The 15,156-nt window shown below is 40.3% G+C and overlaps 1 protein-coding gene across 1 annotated transcript in view; it reads right to left on the bottom strand.

Moving 5' to 3' along the window:
• The window catches only part of pcdh15b (protocadherin-related 15b), a 1,519,471-nt gene that overhangs the window by 988,883 nt on the left and 515,432 nt on the right, over positions 1-15,156 (bottom strand). Inside the window, exon 3 of the mRNA XM_072557866.1 lies at positions 1,360-1,419. The gene's annotated coding sequence lies outside the window, so the exon portion shown is untranslated. The remainder of the gene's footprint in view (positions 1-1,359; positions 1,420-15,156) is intronic.

Below are 15,156 nucleotides of genomic sequence, written 5' to 3' on the forward strand. Positions count from 1 at the left end.
TAAAAATATCAAAACTACATACAGCCTCGCTATTCACAAGCTTATTTGAAGTAGTACATGGTAATTATAATAACATTGAATAATGTTATTGTGTATTGACTCAGTAGCAGTTAACAGACAGCATAATAACAATGTAAACTCTAAATTAGTATTACACTGAGTAACTGTTTTGCAATAATTGAATGAAACTGAAACAAAACAACACCTTTCCCCATACTTACACAATAGCTTGATTGACCTAATCTGTGGTATTGTAAGGTGACTTCAGGATATTCCTCACTGGCTTGCAATGGTTATTTGGATATAGAACAGGATACTTAGGATGATTTGTGCTTTGCCGAGCTGGAGGGAATTATTAGTTGGAGTGTAGACAAGAGTAACAGACACCACTCAGGCAGAAATTGAACTGATCACACATTGATTTGTACAACTGCTTAAGCCAGATGCATCATTCTATTTGCTCTTGTTAATTGGTGTTTTTCCATCCACAATTTTGAATCGTGGCAAGTTGCAATGTATTTCTTACCATTATCAAATAATTATGCATATTTTATGTATGACAATTATTACCATCAGACCTGGGCGAGTTTCTCCAATTTGTTCCAGGTCTAGGCAGGAACACTAACGGTTCAGTACAGGTTGGTACATAGAAGGTGGTTCACTGCCACTAGCCCATTCTAACAGATGTCAGATTTTTTTTATCCATCTTTGAAGAATACATAAAAGAGAAAAACAAAGTGTGTCTGATGATGTTTGGGACATTAAGTGCAGGGATGACTTGCTGCCAAGTAGGAAGTCGTGGCCCCTTGTTAACTTCATAGTCATGAGAGATCACAGCACAATCTGTTTGAAGTTTATTTGATATCTTGCTGAATTTATTTTTATATCATAGTTGCTATTTTCTCTCTGGAGCAGCCTTCTTTTTAAAATAGTTTTTTGGAATTAAAGACTAAACACACTTGTAGTATTTTGGAGTTCTTACCAATCATTGAAACACAACAAACAATATCACACATATGTTTTTGCAGTCAAAAGCCACTAATTGCTGTGCATCAATTTGTCTACTTATCACTAGTACTTTTGTTGAATGACAAAGCTACTTGCTGTTCTCGGATGAGACATGATAAATGAGGACAAACATCAGTTTAATATAATATGACAAATTTTCATTTAATTTATAAATATGTTTGTGACATGATTCAATAAAATCAATGATGTGTTTTACCCTTAAATGTGAAGAAAAATAAAATGTTCGTGCGGCACAATACTCTTAGCTTTAAGCCCCATCATTCTTTTAAATTACATAATAAAACAAATTTCAGCTGAATGCATATACAAGTTTCAAATTGGACAACTTACCCTAATTGCATTTCTATTCAGCATTGCCATTTAGCATCCTCTCAATTGCATTATTCAGAACTGCAATAGAAAGCACAAAATGTAATGTTTACAATTCATTTTTTTAAAAAAGATGACAATCCAAAATAGTTTGCTTCCAGCATGATTCTTAGAACCATTTTCTCAATTGCTATGGGTTTACTTTGCATTTTCACATGAACAGGGCATCTGCCAAGAAAAAGCATCAGATTCAGCATACTGAACCATTAAAAACTTTGGAGATGCCAGTGTTGGACTGGGGTGTACAAAGTTAAAAATCACACAACACCAGGTTATAGTCCAACAGGTTTAATTGGAAGCATACTAGCTTTCGGAGCGACGCTCCTTCATCAGGTGATTGAAGGAGCGTCGCTCCGAAAGCTAGTGTGCTTCCAATTAAACCTGTTGGACTATAACCTGGTGTTGTATGATTTTTAACATTAAAAACTTTAGTTTCTATGATGATATACCCAACCAATATAAAATTGGTTATGCCTCATAAAATAAAATATTCAGGACATTAAGTTATTCATTTTCATAGATTATAGAATTCCGCGACCACTCAGGTCTTGATGATAAACAGCCCAGATTTCAAAATAATGGATGCTTTGCACATTAAGACTTCTGTTTACTTGCAGAAGTCGTTATTGTCAAACACTCACTGCCCTGCCATACAGAATTGACACAGCTATCTTGCACAACAATAGAAAATGAACAACTGAGGGTGCAGGACATTTGTCACGAAAATAAATGTACTGGAGAAACTCAGCAGGTCTGCCTGAGTCAGGGGAAAGAAGAGAAATAGACTCAACCTGTTCTGTCCAATGACCCTCAATCAGGAAGAGGGGTTAGACCATAAGACCATAAGACATGGGAGTGGAAGGAAGGACATTCAGCCCATCGAGTCCACTCTGCCATTCAATCATGGCTGATGGGCACTTCAATTCCACTTACCCGCATTCTCCCCGTAGCCCTTAATTCCCCGAGAAAACAAGAATCTATGAATCTCTGCCTTGAAGACATTTAGCGTCCCGGCCTCCACTGCACTCTGCGGCAATGAATTCCACAGGCCCACCACTCTCTGGCTGAAGAAATGTCTCCGCATTTCTGTTCTGAATTTATCCTCTCTAATTCTAAGGCTGTGTCCACGGGTCCTAGTCTCCTCATCTAACGGAAACAATTTCCTAGCATCCACCCTTTCCAAGCCATGTATTATCTTGTACGTCTCTATTAAGTCTCCCCTCAATCTTCTAAACTCCAATGAATACAATCCCAGGATCCTCAGCCGTTCCTCATACGTTAGACCTACCATCCCAGGGATCATCCGTGTGAATCTCCGCTGGACACGTTCCAGTGCCAGTATGTCCTTCCTGAGGTGTGGGGACCAAAACTGGACACAGTACTCCAAATGGATGTTGGATGTTTAAGAGACAGATAGAGAAGCAGAAAGAGAAACGGGGTAGCAGGTGGCCGAGAAGGAGAGGGAGAGAAAGAGAAGCTGACAAAGGGATTGCTGATAGTAAGCCAGGGAAGAAATAAATGTTGAATGGGTAATAACAGGAACTACAAATAGTTGAAAATGAGTTGAATTTGCTGGGAGCAACCTTTAATTAACAGGAGCTGGGGGCAGGGGATTGGTTAGTGAACATGGAGGAAGCTGATCACATTCTGACGTTGTTAAACTCAATGTTGAATCCTGAACACTGTAAGATACCTAGGTGGAAGATGAGGTGTTAATCCTCACAGCTTGAGTTGAGCTACACCAGAGCACTGAAGCCTAACATGTTAAGAGTCACAGAATCCCTACAGTATGGGAGCAAGCCATTTGGCCCATCAAGTCCACACTAACCCTCCAAACAGCATGCAAACCAGTGTCTTCCCTTCAACATATAAATGATTGGAGGATGGTAAATGTTATTCCCTTGTTCATGGGAGGGAAATCCTGGGAAATACAGCCCAGTCAGTCTTACCTCAGTGTAAAGTGTTGGAGAGGATTCTGACAGACAGGATTTATGATTACTTGTAGAACCATAGTTTGATTAGAGATAGTTAGCATGGCTTCAGGACGGGGAGGTCATTACTGAATTATTTGAGAATGTGACAATACATGTTGATGAAGGTAGAGTAGTGGACATGGTGTACATGGATTTTAGCAAGGTAATTTTTAAGGTTCCCTATGGTAGGCTCATTCAGAAAGTAAGCAGGCATGGGATACAGGGAAATCTGGCTGACTGGATACATAATTTGTTGGCCCATATAAGTCAGAGTGTGATGTTGATGGAAAGCATTCAGGCTGGAGCTCTGTCACCAGTGGTGTTCCACAGGGATAGGTTCTGGGACCTCTGTTCTTTGTGATTTTTACAAATGACTTGATTGACAGGATGTAGAACTGGGCTGATCAGTGGCAGATGGAGTTCAACATGGAAAAGTGTGAAGTTGTGGAAGGTCAAATTTGAATGCAGAATACGGGGTTAATGGTGGGATTCTTGGCAGTGTGGAGGAACAGAGGGACCTTGGGGGGGTCTATGTCCATAGATCTCTTAAAGTTACCACCCAGAGTGATAGGGTTGTTAAGAAGGTGCATGGTGTGTTGGCTTTCATTAGCAGGTGATTGAATTTAAGAGCCATGAGGTAATGCCGCAGCTCCATAGAATCCTGGTTAGACCACACTTGGAGTTTTGTGTTCAGTTCTGATCACCTCAAAATGGGAAAGATGTGGAAGTTTTAGAGAAGGTGCAGAGGAGATTTACCAGGATGCTCCCTGGACTGGAGGGCATGACTTATGAAGAAAGGTTGAGGGAGCTCGGGTTTTTCTCATTGGAGTGAAGAAAGATGGGGGTGACTTGATTAAGGCGTACAAGATGTTGAGAGGCATAGATAGAGTGGATAGACAGAGACTTTTTCCCATGGCTGAACTGTCTATCATGAGGGGGCATAATGTTAAGGTAACTAGAAGAAGGTTCTTTACACAGACAGTGATGGGTGCATGGAATGCACTGCTGGCAGTGGTAATAGAGTCACATACATTAAGGACACTTAAGCGGCTCTTGGATATGCACATGGAAGGTAGTACGATGAAGGATATGTAGGTTAGTATGATCTTAAAGTAGGATAAAAGGTCAACACAGCATCGAGGACCAAAGGGCCTGTACTCTGCTGCACTGTTCTATGTTCTATATATGGGAGGTCGAATATTTGACAGACCAGATAGATTTGACTACATTGGATCCAGCTGGAAGATCATGTAATAAACATGTGTTTTCCTTGAAGATAGTTTAATAGTGTGCAGGTAAAAATTCCTGCATAAGCAACCATATTAAATGAAACACTGTGTCTCGATGGCCAAGAAACATCCCCCATCACATCCTATTCATCCATCTCTCAAAACAGCCAACATTCTATTGAGGTTAAAGAAACCATTTCAAAAGATCGTTCTGAGGCGTTCCTTGAAACAGGGCAGTGTTGACATTGAGGACTGAGAGGAGCTTATTCCCAATCTTTCAAATGATGAGAAATGACCTGCTCATCAAGCTGCGTCACGTTCATGATGAGGCACAGCTTTGGCACAGAAGGAAATAAATCCTCCATTCCCAGATCCAACTTATTCAGGAGTCATCCTGCAGCAGGTATCAAGGGAACTGAAAGTCAAGAATCAACATGCTCAGTTTCATGAACAGCCATGGCAGAAACTTTTAATGTGTGTGTAGAGATCATCCTTGAATCAAAGATCAACCAACCGCAATAATTATAGGTGATTAAGTTCACCTAGCTTAAAGCCTCAATATTTTCCTAGATGTCATGTATTATAAGCACATTTATTCACATGTAGTTCTGATTCTTACATGTCAAATCAATGATACCTAGAAGCAGGAAATATGCAATTTCATGTTCTCAGTGGAATGTATTGGATGCCCGACAATGACTCTAAAACCAAGGTATTTGTCTGCATGTGTTTAAATTAGGAGGCATTAAAATAGTGGACAGAACAGATATACAGACAGGTAGATAAATGAAAAAGGTACAAATCAATAGGGCTGAAAATCTTCTCTGAAATTGGTCTGATCTGGAATTGTATGTTACACAGTCTGTCTCGCAACAAACATTTCTTTTTAAGAAAATGTAAACAATGTGAAGAATCACACTCTGAAAATAAAGTCACATTTCACAGTTTTGAACAGTCATCTTTACAACTCACCATTATAACAGCAATATAATCTGAAATACATGTACAACTAATTACACGCACCAAAATTTAACAATTTGATAAATATGGATAAAAGACTGCGATCAAACCTGACACAGCACATATCAAATGACAAATATAATCAAGACAGATCCCAATGGTTTCACAGTAATCCCCCAAGTTGTTAAGAATCTCATTGAACTTTACCAGGGATCACAATTCTTCACTTTTGCTGATCTGACCTTGAAACTTCTTCAGAAAAGCCACTCATAATGGAATGCCTCTTTGACTGTTCCTGCTCAGGTTAAATATCTTCTTTTCTTCGGGTTACATTTCCCAAGCATCCAAAAACTGCACTCCAATATTTATTCTCAGAAAACTCCAACTTTTCACTTACACCTAGCTTCATCAAGCCTGTTCTGCCCCCGGGACTTTCCCTGAGGTCGAGTCTTGCACAAATACTGTTTGTAACCTTTTTAACACGTGCTCTCTGAGTTACCCTGAACTAATCATGCTCATGGGTATCTTCCAAGCATATCACATCTTTCCACAAAAGCGACCAGTGATCTTCCCACTTTCCCAGCTCCCCAGGACTTCCAAATCCTGGCTTCAAGACTGAATTGTTTAGTTTTACTGGAACTTCTCCACTTGAAAAGCACAGAACCAGTGAACTATACTTAATTCCTCACTGAGTCCCTTAAACTAAACCAATAGAGTTCCAAGTAATACAATTAACGGCAACACTCCTACCATGGAGTTTGCTCCTGTGTCCTCTCACATCCTCATCACTCCAGGTCCTGAGTGACCTACTGAACTCCTTATAAAGCCCTCCACAAATTGCATGTTGTTGGCATTTTGAAACAGTCAAATGTAGCACCCTTGGAACTGACTGTGTGTATCCTGAATGTTACATTCTTGTGGAATGTGGGAAATGGATTTCATCATAACTTGTGATAATATTTCTGTTGAATAAAGGGAACGATGGAGCTATGAGGGAGGAGCTGGCCAAAGTTCAATGGTGCAATACCTTAGCAGGGATGACAGTGGAGGAACAATGGCAGATATTTCTGTGTATAATGTAGAAGACGCAGGATCAGATCATTCCAAAAAGGAAGAAAGATCCTAGGAGGAGGCATGGGTGGCCGTGGGTGATGAGGGAAGTTAAGAAACATATAAAGTTAAAAGAAAAAAAGTATAACATAGCAAAACTAAGTGGGAAAACTGAGGACTGGGAAGCTTTTAAAGAACAACAGAGGATTACTAAGAAGGAAATACGCAGAGAAAAAATGAGGTATGAAGGTAAACTGGCCAAAAATATAAAGGAGGATAGTAAAAGCTTTTTTAGGTATGTGAAAGGCAAAAAAATGGTTAAGACAAAAATTGGGCCCTTGAAGACAGAAACAGGGGAATATGTTGTGGTTCTATTTGCCGAGCTGGGAATTTGTGTTGCAGACATTTCGTCCCCTGTCTAGGTGACATCCTCAGTGCTTGGGAGCCTCCTGTGAAGCGCTTATGTGATGTTTCCTCCGGCATTTATAGTGGTTTGTCTCTTCCGCTTCCGGTTGTCAGTTCCAACTGTCTGCTGCAGTGGCCGGTATATTGGGTCCAGGTCGATGTGCTTATTGATTGAATCTGTGGATGAGTGCCATGCCTTTAGGAATTCCCTGTCTGTTCTCTGTTTGGCTTGTCCTATAATAGTAGTGTTGTCCCAGTCAAACTCATGTTGCTTGTCATCTGAGTGTGTGGCTACTAAGGATAGCTGGATATGTCGTTTTATGGCTAGTTGGTGTTCATGGATGCGGATCGTTAGCTGTCTTCCTGTTTGTCCTATGTAGTGTTTTGTGCAGTCCTTGCATGGGATTTTGCACACTACATTGGTTTTACTCATGCTGGGTATCGGGTCCTTCGTCCTGGTGAGTTGTTGTCTGAGAGTGGCTGTTGGTTTGTGTGCTGTTATGAGTCCTAGTGGTCGCAGTAGTCTGGCTGTCAGTTCGGAAATGCTCTTGATGTATGGTAGTGTGGCTAGTCCTTTGGGTTGCGGCATGTTCTCATTCCATTGTCGTTCCCTTAGGCATCTGTTGATGAAATTGCGTGGGTATCTGTTTTTGGCAAATACATGATATAGGTGTTCTTCTTCCTCTTTTTGCAGTTCTGGTGTGCTGCAGTGTGTTGTGGCCGTTTTGAACAGTGTCTTGATGCAACTTCTTTTGTGTGTGTTGGGGTGGTTGCTTTGAACTATGAAAGCAATCACCCCAACACACACAAAAGACCCCGGGGCCTGATGGTCTACATCCCAGGAGGTGGCTCAAGAAATCATGGATGCGTTGGTGATTATTTTCCAGAGTTCCATAGATTCAGAATCAGTTCCTGCTGATTGGAGGGTGGCTAATGTTGTACCACTTTTTAAGAAAGGACTGAGAGAGAAAGCAGGAAATGATAGACCAGTTAGTCTGACCTCAGTGGTGGGAAAGACGCTGGAGTCTCTTATAAAGGATGAAATTACAACACATCTGGATAGTCGTAACAGGATAGGTCAGAGTCAGCATGGATTTATGAAGGGGAAATCATGCTTGACTAATCTTCTGGAATTTTTTGAGGATGTAACTCTGAAGATGGACGAGGGAGATCCAGTAGATGTAGTGTACCTGGACTTTCAGAAAGCTTTTGATAAAGTCCCACATAGGAGGTTAGTGAGCAAACTTAGGGTGCATGGTACTGGGGGCAAAGTACTAACTTGGATTGAAATTTGGTTGGCTGACAGGAAACAAAGATTAGTGATAAATGGCTCCATTTCAGAATGGCAGGCAGTGACCAGTGGGGTACTGCAGGGATCAGTGCTGGGACCGCAGCTTTTTACAATATATATTAATGATATAGAAGATGGTATTAGTAATATCATTAGCAATTTTGCTGGTGATACTAAGCTGGGTGGGAGGGTGAAATGAGAGGAGGACGTTAGGAGATTACAGGGTGACCTGGACAGGTTAGGTGAGTGGTCAGATGCATGGCAGATGCAGTTTAATGTGGATAAATGTATGGTTATCCATTTTGGTGGCAAGAACAGGAAGGCAGATTACTACCTAAATAGAATCAATTTAGGTAAAAGGGCAGTACAAAGAGATCTGGGTTTTCTTGTACACCAGTCAATGAAGGTAAGCATGCAGGTACAGCAGGTAGTGAAGAAGGCTAATAGAATGCTGGCCTTCATAACAAGAGGGATTGAGTATAGAAGCAAAAAGGTTCTTCTGCAGCTGTACAGGGCCCTGGTGAGACCACACCTGGAGTATTGTGTGCAGTTCTGGTCTCCAAATTTGAGGAAAGACATTCTGGCTATTGAGGGAGAGCAGCGTAGGTTTACGAGGTCAATTCCTGGAATGGCGGGACTACCTTACGCTGAAAGACTGAAGCGACTGGGCTTGTATTCCCTTGAATATAGAAGACTGAGAGGGGATCTGGTTGAGACATATAAGATTATTAAAGGATTGGACACTCTGGAGGCAGGAAACATGTTTCTGCTAATGGGTGAGTGCCGAACCAGAGGACACAGCTTAAAAATACGTGGTAGACCATTTAGGACAGAGATGAAGAGAAACTTCTTCACCCAGAGAGTGGTGGCTGTGTGGAATGCTCTGCCCCAGAGGGCAGTGGAGGCCCAGTCTCTGGATTCATTTAAGAAAGAGTTGGATAGAGCTCTCAAGGATAGTGGAATCAAGGGTTATGGAGATAAGGCAGGAACAGGATACTGATTAAGGATGATCAGCCATGATCATATTGAATGGCGGTGCAGGCTCGAAGGGCAGAATGGCCTACTCCTGCACCTATTGTCTATTGTATGGTAATTAAGGCTTGACAATCCTTTCACAAGATGTGGGCATTGCTGGCAAGGCCAACATTCGTTATCCATCGATAAATGCTATTACTCAGCAGCTTGCTGGGTTATTTCAGAAAGGATTCAGGACTCAACAACATTGCCATATCTATAGACATGTAGGCCAGGCCAAGGGGTGGCAGTAGCATGTTGGTAATGTTACCGGACTAGCAATGCACAACCCTCGGCCAATGCTTTGATGACATGGATTCAAATCTCATGATAGTTGATGGTGGAATTTGAATTCAATAGATATCTAGAAAAAAAGTTCACCTCATGATGACCATGTCAATTGTTATAAAAACTCATCTAGTTCAATAGTGCGCTTTAGGGAAGAAATTCTGGTCCTTCCTTGGTCTGGCTTACATAAGACAGCAATGTCATTCACATAATAAATGTTGGCTTATCCAGAGACACAGACATCTATGAGTTAGTATATCCAGAATAAAACACTCCAGTAAGGATGGCAGATTTATTTCTCCAACGGGTTAACAGTGAACCAAATGGGTTTTACAAGGATCTGTGGTCATTTCATGGTAATCATTATAGAGACTAGGTTTCAATTCCAGAACTTATGTTTTATTAATTTGTTAAATTTATCTTCCAGCAGTTGCAAATGGTGCAATTTAAACATATGCCCCATTACATTAGCCCAAGAAAGCAGCCCAAGGGTTTAGGAGAACTTCAGAGCTTGTAGATCTAAACTAAAGAGAGGTGCACACAAAAGATTAAATATGGAGTATAATTAAAATTTGTCCCAATAGTAGGAAATATTTTACATTAAGGCCAGAAATGTTTCCCAGATGGAAGATTTCTCCACCTTCGTGAAAGTAGCACTTAGGTACATGAATCCAGAAGTATCAATCCAAAACTTTTCCCTTACATTTTTGTAGGGGTTGGAAACAAGACAGGTGGCAGTTTGAACATCAGTGGCACAGTGGGAGAACAGCCAGCATTAAGTCAATTTGAATTTTACATGAGGGATGTCTAAAATGTGATTTACGCACTTTAAATATCAGAAAGGTCTAAAAACAGGTCAGAATTATTTGAAAAGATAGGTATCCTTTGTATATGGAGGAGAAAGTGAGGACTGCAGATGCTGGAGATCAGAGCTGAAAATGTGTTGCTGGAAAAGCGCAGCAGGTCAGGCAGCATCCAAGGAACAGGAGAATCGATGTTTCGGGCATAAGCCCTTCTTTAGGAATGAGGAAAGTGTGTCCAGCAGGCTAAGATAAAAGGTAGGGAGGAGGGGCGTTGGGAATGCGATAGGTGGAAGAAGGTCAAGGTGAGGGTGATAGGCCCGAGTGGGGTGGGGGCGTAGAGGTCAGGGAGAAGATTGCAGGTTAGGAAGGCAGTGCTGAGTTCGAAGGATTTGACTGAGATAAGGTGGGGGGAGGGGAAATGAGGAAACTGGAGAAATCTGAGTTCATCCCTTGTGCTTGGAGGGTTCCTAGGAAGAAGATGAGGTGCTCTTCTTCCAACTGTCGTGTTGCTATAGTCTGGCGATGGAGGAGTCCAAGGACCTGCATGTCCTTGGTGGAGTGGGAAGGGGAGTTGAAGTGTTGAGCTACGGGGTGGTTGGGTTGGTTGGTCCGAGTGTCCCAGAGGTGTTCTCTGAAACGTTCCACAAGTAGGCGGCCTGTCTCCCCAATATAGAGGAGGCGGCCTGTCTCCCCAATATAGAGGAGGGCGGCCTGTCTCCCCAATCCTTTGTATATCCTTTGTATATGGTCCCTCAACAATTTGGAGAGAGGTCAGGTGCCTTTTAGGATGGTTAAAAGTAAACATGTAAGTACATTTAAAAATAGATAAACTCAAAGAACAGTCAAGCTATCTAGGCATTTAAATATCCTGCTCTTTAAATAATTGAAAATATTGTCTGTAGTGTTGATAGACACCTATTTCGTGGTTTCTTCTGTTATAATCCAGAGGCCTATCAGTACAATGTTAGATTTCACAATCTGTCATTATGAGTTAGGCAACTCCCAGTTTAGTTTAATGGGACAACTCCACATGCTTATAAAGTGGATCAAGCTGGATTATGAAACAAATGCTTGTTCTTATAAAAGGGATCAAAGGAAGTCAAAAGCAGTATTTTTGTTTAAAAATAGGGTATTAGTGACTTACAATTTTATCTAATTTTCATGTGGGTCTACACTTGATGAACAATGGGTGAGGATATATGGAAGATGCAAGTACAAACAATTATGGAGGGGTGGAATGGGTGAAGACGTTGGCATCAGTACTATAACAAACCATAGAAGTTGGTGGAAAGCATTTGTTGTCATGCAGGGCATTTAAGAGGTCATGGGTTCCATGTGTTGGCATGGACTGAACATATAAGGACAGTGGGGCAGGGCATGGTATGAAAGAGTTGACTACAATCTTTCATTTTATTATTTTTTTATCACTGCTTCAACAGATGGGTAGATGAATAGGAAGGATTTGGAGGGATATGGGCCGGGTGCTGGCAGGTGGGATTAGATTGGGTTGGGATATCTGGTCGGCATTGACAGGTTGGACCAAAGGGTCTGTTTCCATGGTGTACATCTCTATGACTCTAAGCATAATACAGAATTTAAAGTCTTGTCAAAATCAGATCTTTCAAAACCTAATATTTTAAACTAGCTTAGAACAGCCAAGCTGCTTGATGTAACGTAATAAATAAATTAATTAATAAATATAACACAAGTTGCTTATTGTGTACAGGTTGTGCATTTGTCCCTCAATCTTGATGCGCTGTGTCAGTTTCTGACATATGGGCATTTATTTTTCACTCGGACATCAAGGTGACAATGTAAGAACTTTTTCCCGAAATGGAGAACGGCCTCTCTCATCAACTCTCTTGTAAAAAGAGATGTGATAGGGACCTAATTCTATGAGAAAATAGGTTACTGCACAAAGCATCCCATAGAAATCCCCCATTTTCCAGCAACCAGGGGGCAAGATATCTTTTGAGGAGGATACTTACCCAATAAACAGGAAGTGACCCTTATCACAGCAACAAAGCCGTAACTACTGCGTTAAAAAGAACTATGAAAACAGCTCTAAAAAAAGATGCCCCAAAATAAATCTTGCAAATGAAGTCAGAAAGCATGCATACAAAATGAAAAGCTCTATAAGAAATTCAGATTGAAGAAAAACATTTCTGGAGAGTCTGCGTTTACAAAACATTCCTGCTTTTATACAGTGGCTTATGCTAAAATTATATTTCTGGAGCAACTCAGAGGGATATGTAGATTAGAGAGGCCATGATTTAAATAATTTTCAAAGAATTAATCAGGCTCACGCTGCAGGGGATTGTGACCCTTCTCCATTCCCATAACTCCCAGGGAAACATTTTTCCAACTCATCTCAGCATTTGTCCTCTGCTCCACAGTGCCTTCTTGCTTTACACGGAGAGTGAGCCTGTGCTATCCATGTGCGGGAATGAAATTTCATCTTTACCCTTCAAAAAAAGTACTCCACTGACAAAAGCTGCTTCCACTCATTGTGTTAATCACACATGATATAGTAATTGGAAAGTCAGGATTTTGATGACTCTGCTTTACGCAAATTGATGATGATTTATGATGTTTTCCAACAGAGAACAGATAAATGTATCATTGCATTGGCCAGCAAACATATTGCCAGCAATAAAACCTTAGTCATTGTAAGTCCAGCAATAGTATTTTAAAGGTTCTTTTAATTTGAGCAGGTCAGCTGAACATTGCTGTGCATGGATCTTATGGATATAACTGTCATTACCCTGCCCTAGATCCCACTGCCTCATAGTCATGAGGTTCTGATGGTATAGATTGGTAAGCTTCAAATTTTAGAAGCTTTGCTTACGTTTGCTCAAAATTCCTGACTGATGTTAACTAAGTTAACTAACTTAACTAAGTTTCCCCATACTTGGAGCTCCTGTTATTATAACGAAGGATAGAAAACCTTTCTTTCTCACAAAGCTTCATCTGAAAGCACCTAATAATGCAAAGCCTGTCCTATCATATCAACTCCCTTATAACACTTACATAGATAAGTGAGTGTCTTCATTTTGAGTCCATACCCTGACCAAAGTGTTAACTGATTATGCAGAGTTCCATGCTTATTTTCCCGTAACGACAAAAGTGAAATGAAATTCTAGAACTTCTATCTCAGAGATGATTTCAAGCCAATGTACACCCAATAATCTGCTGTGAGGACTCTGCTCATGTTAAGGAATCTACAACAAGTTTTACAACAGCATTTAACATGATTGTTTGTTTGTGTTTTAGAATGATGTCATTCTTAAATTAACCCTCAGCAACACTCTTAAAAAGACAATTCACCCTCTCTCACAATGTTAGCAGATCTTTTAAAAACATTGCAAGCTCAGATTGGCATCTTTTCCAAAAATTAGTGAGTTCTTCATTGGACCATACCTGTTTTGGGTACCACATTTTGTTGAATCTGTTCATCAGTTTAAGACATATGACTACATATGCTAAATGGCATTCTTGTGTAATATTGAAACAGTGCAGACTTTCATTTGATATATTAAAACTAAATCATGATTCTACATACTTTCTCTAGCTGCAAACACCACAATTTTTTAAATATAAAAGAGCAGTGTATTTCTTCTTGGGAACTACCCAAAAGTTCCCCCTAAGTTACACCACGGTGTCTGTTTAATCAGTCATTCACCTCATTGAAAGGACTGTGTGTGCAAATTGTTTCCATAAGTTACTACATCAATTTCATTTCAAGGAGAATCATTTCATTGTGAAGTGATTTGGACAACATAGGGTCAAGAAGGACACTGCATAAATGCAAGTTCATTATGTCTACAGTATCTTTCAAAGCACTTCAATTCATAGCTACTTACCAGAGAACAAGATCATAAAAGCTGAAATTCGCAAATGATCTAGTTTGAGGGGGATTGGTTGAGAGGTAAACAATAACTAGAACAACTTTTCTGCTCTGTCAAGGGGACAATTTCAAAGTTATTGAACGATAGAAAACTTTGAAGAACTGTAAACTGTGAGGATGACAGTGCAGAACTTCAAAGGTAAGGTCTGGCAAGTTGACAGAGTGGGCACACAGGTGGGGAGAAATGCTGCTAACTCAAAAGAATTGGAGAACAAAAGGGCATGGATTCAAAGTAATTTGCAAACTAGGCAAATGCAAGCTGAGAAAAATATTTTTCTTCAAACAGCAAGCAGTTAGGATCTGCAATGTAATGTATTGCTGGAAGTTTGTTGGAGGCAGGTTGAATTGAAATATTTAAGTTTGATGTGGATAAGGTGATACAATTGGTATAAAGAGCATGAAGAGTTGGTTGGAATAAAAATTTACTAGTCTAAAGGATGTGCAGAGACAGAGACCTGGGTGTATAAATATGTAAGTTAATAAATGTAGCAGGACTGTAGAAAAAGCAGTTCCTAAAACATGCTATTCTAGGCTCATTAATTGAGGCATCGAGTTCAACAGCATGAAGCATGAAGCATATACCAAACATATAAAAGACACTTGATGAACCTCAGCTGGAGTATTGTGTACATTACTGGACACCGCATTTTCAAACATTCTGAATTCATTCAAGAGTGGGTAAGAAGTTTACAAGAATGAGAATGTTTGGTTATGAAGATATATTGGAGAAGTTGGAATTATTTTACTTGGACATAAGAAGGCAAAGTGGAAATTTGACAGAAGTTTTCAAAATCACAAGGGCCCAGGACAGAGTAGGTGAGGAGAAATGTTTCCAACT

The sequence above is a fragment of the Chiloscyllium punctatum genome, chromosome 38 (genome assembly GCF_047496795.1).
Source record: "Chiloscyllium punctatum isolate Juve2018m chromosome 38, sChiPun1.3, whole genome shotgun sequence".
NCBI lineage: Eukaryota > Metazoa > Chordata > Chondrichthyes > Orectolobiformes > Hemiscylliidae > Chiloscyllium > Chiloscyllium punctatum.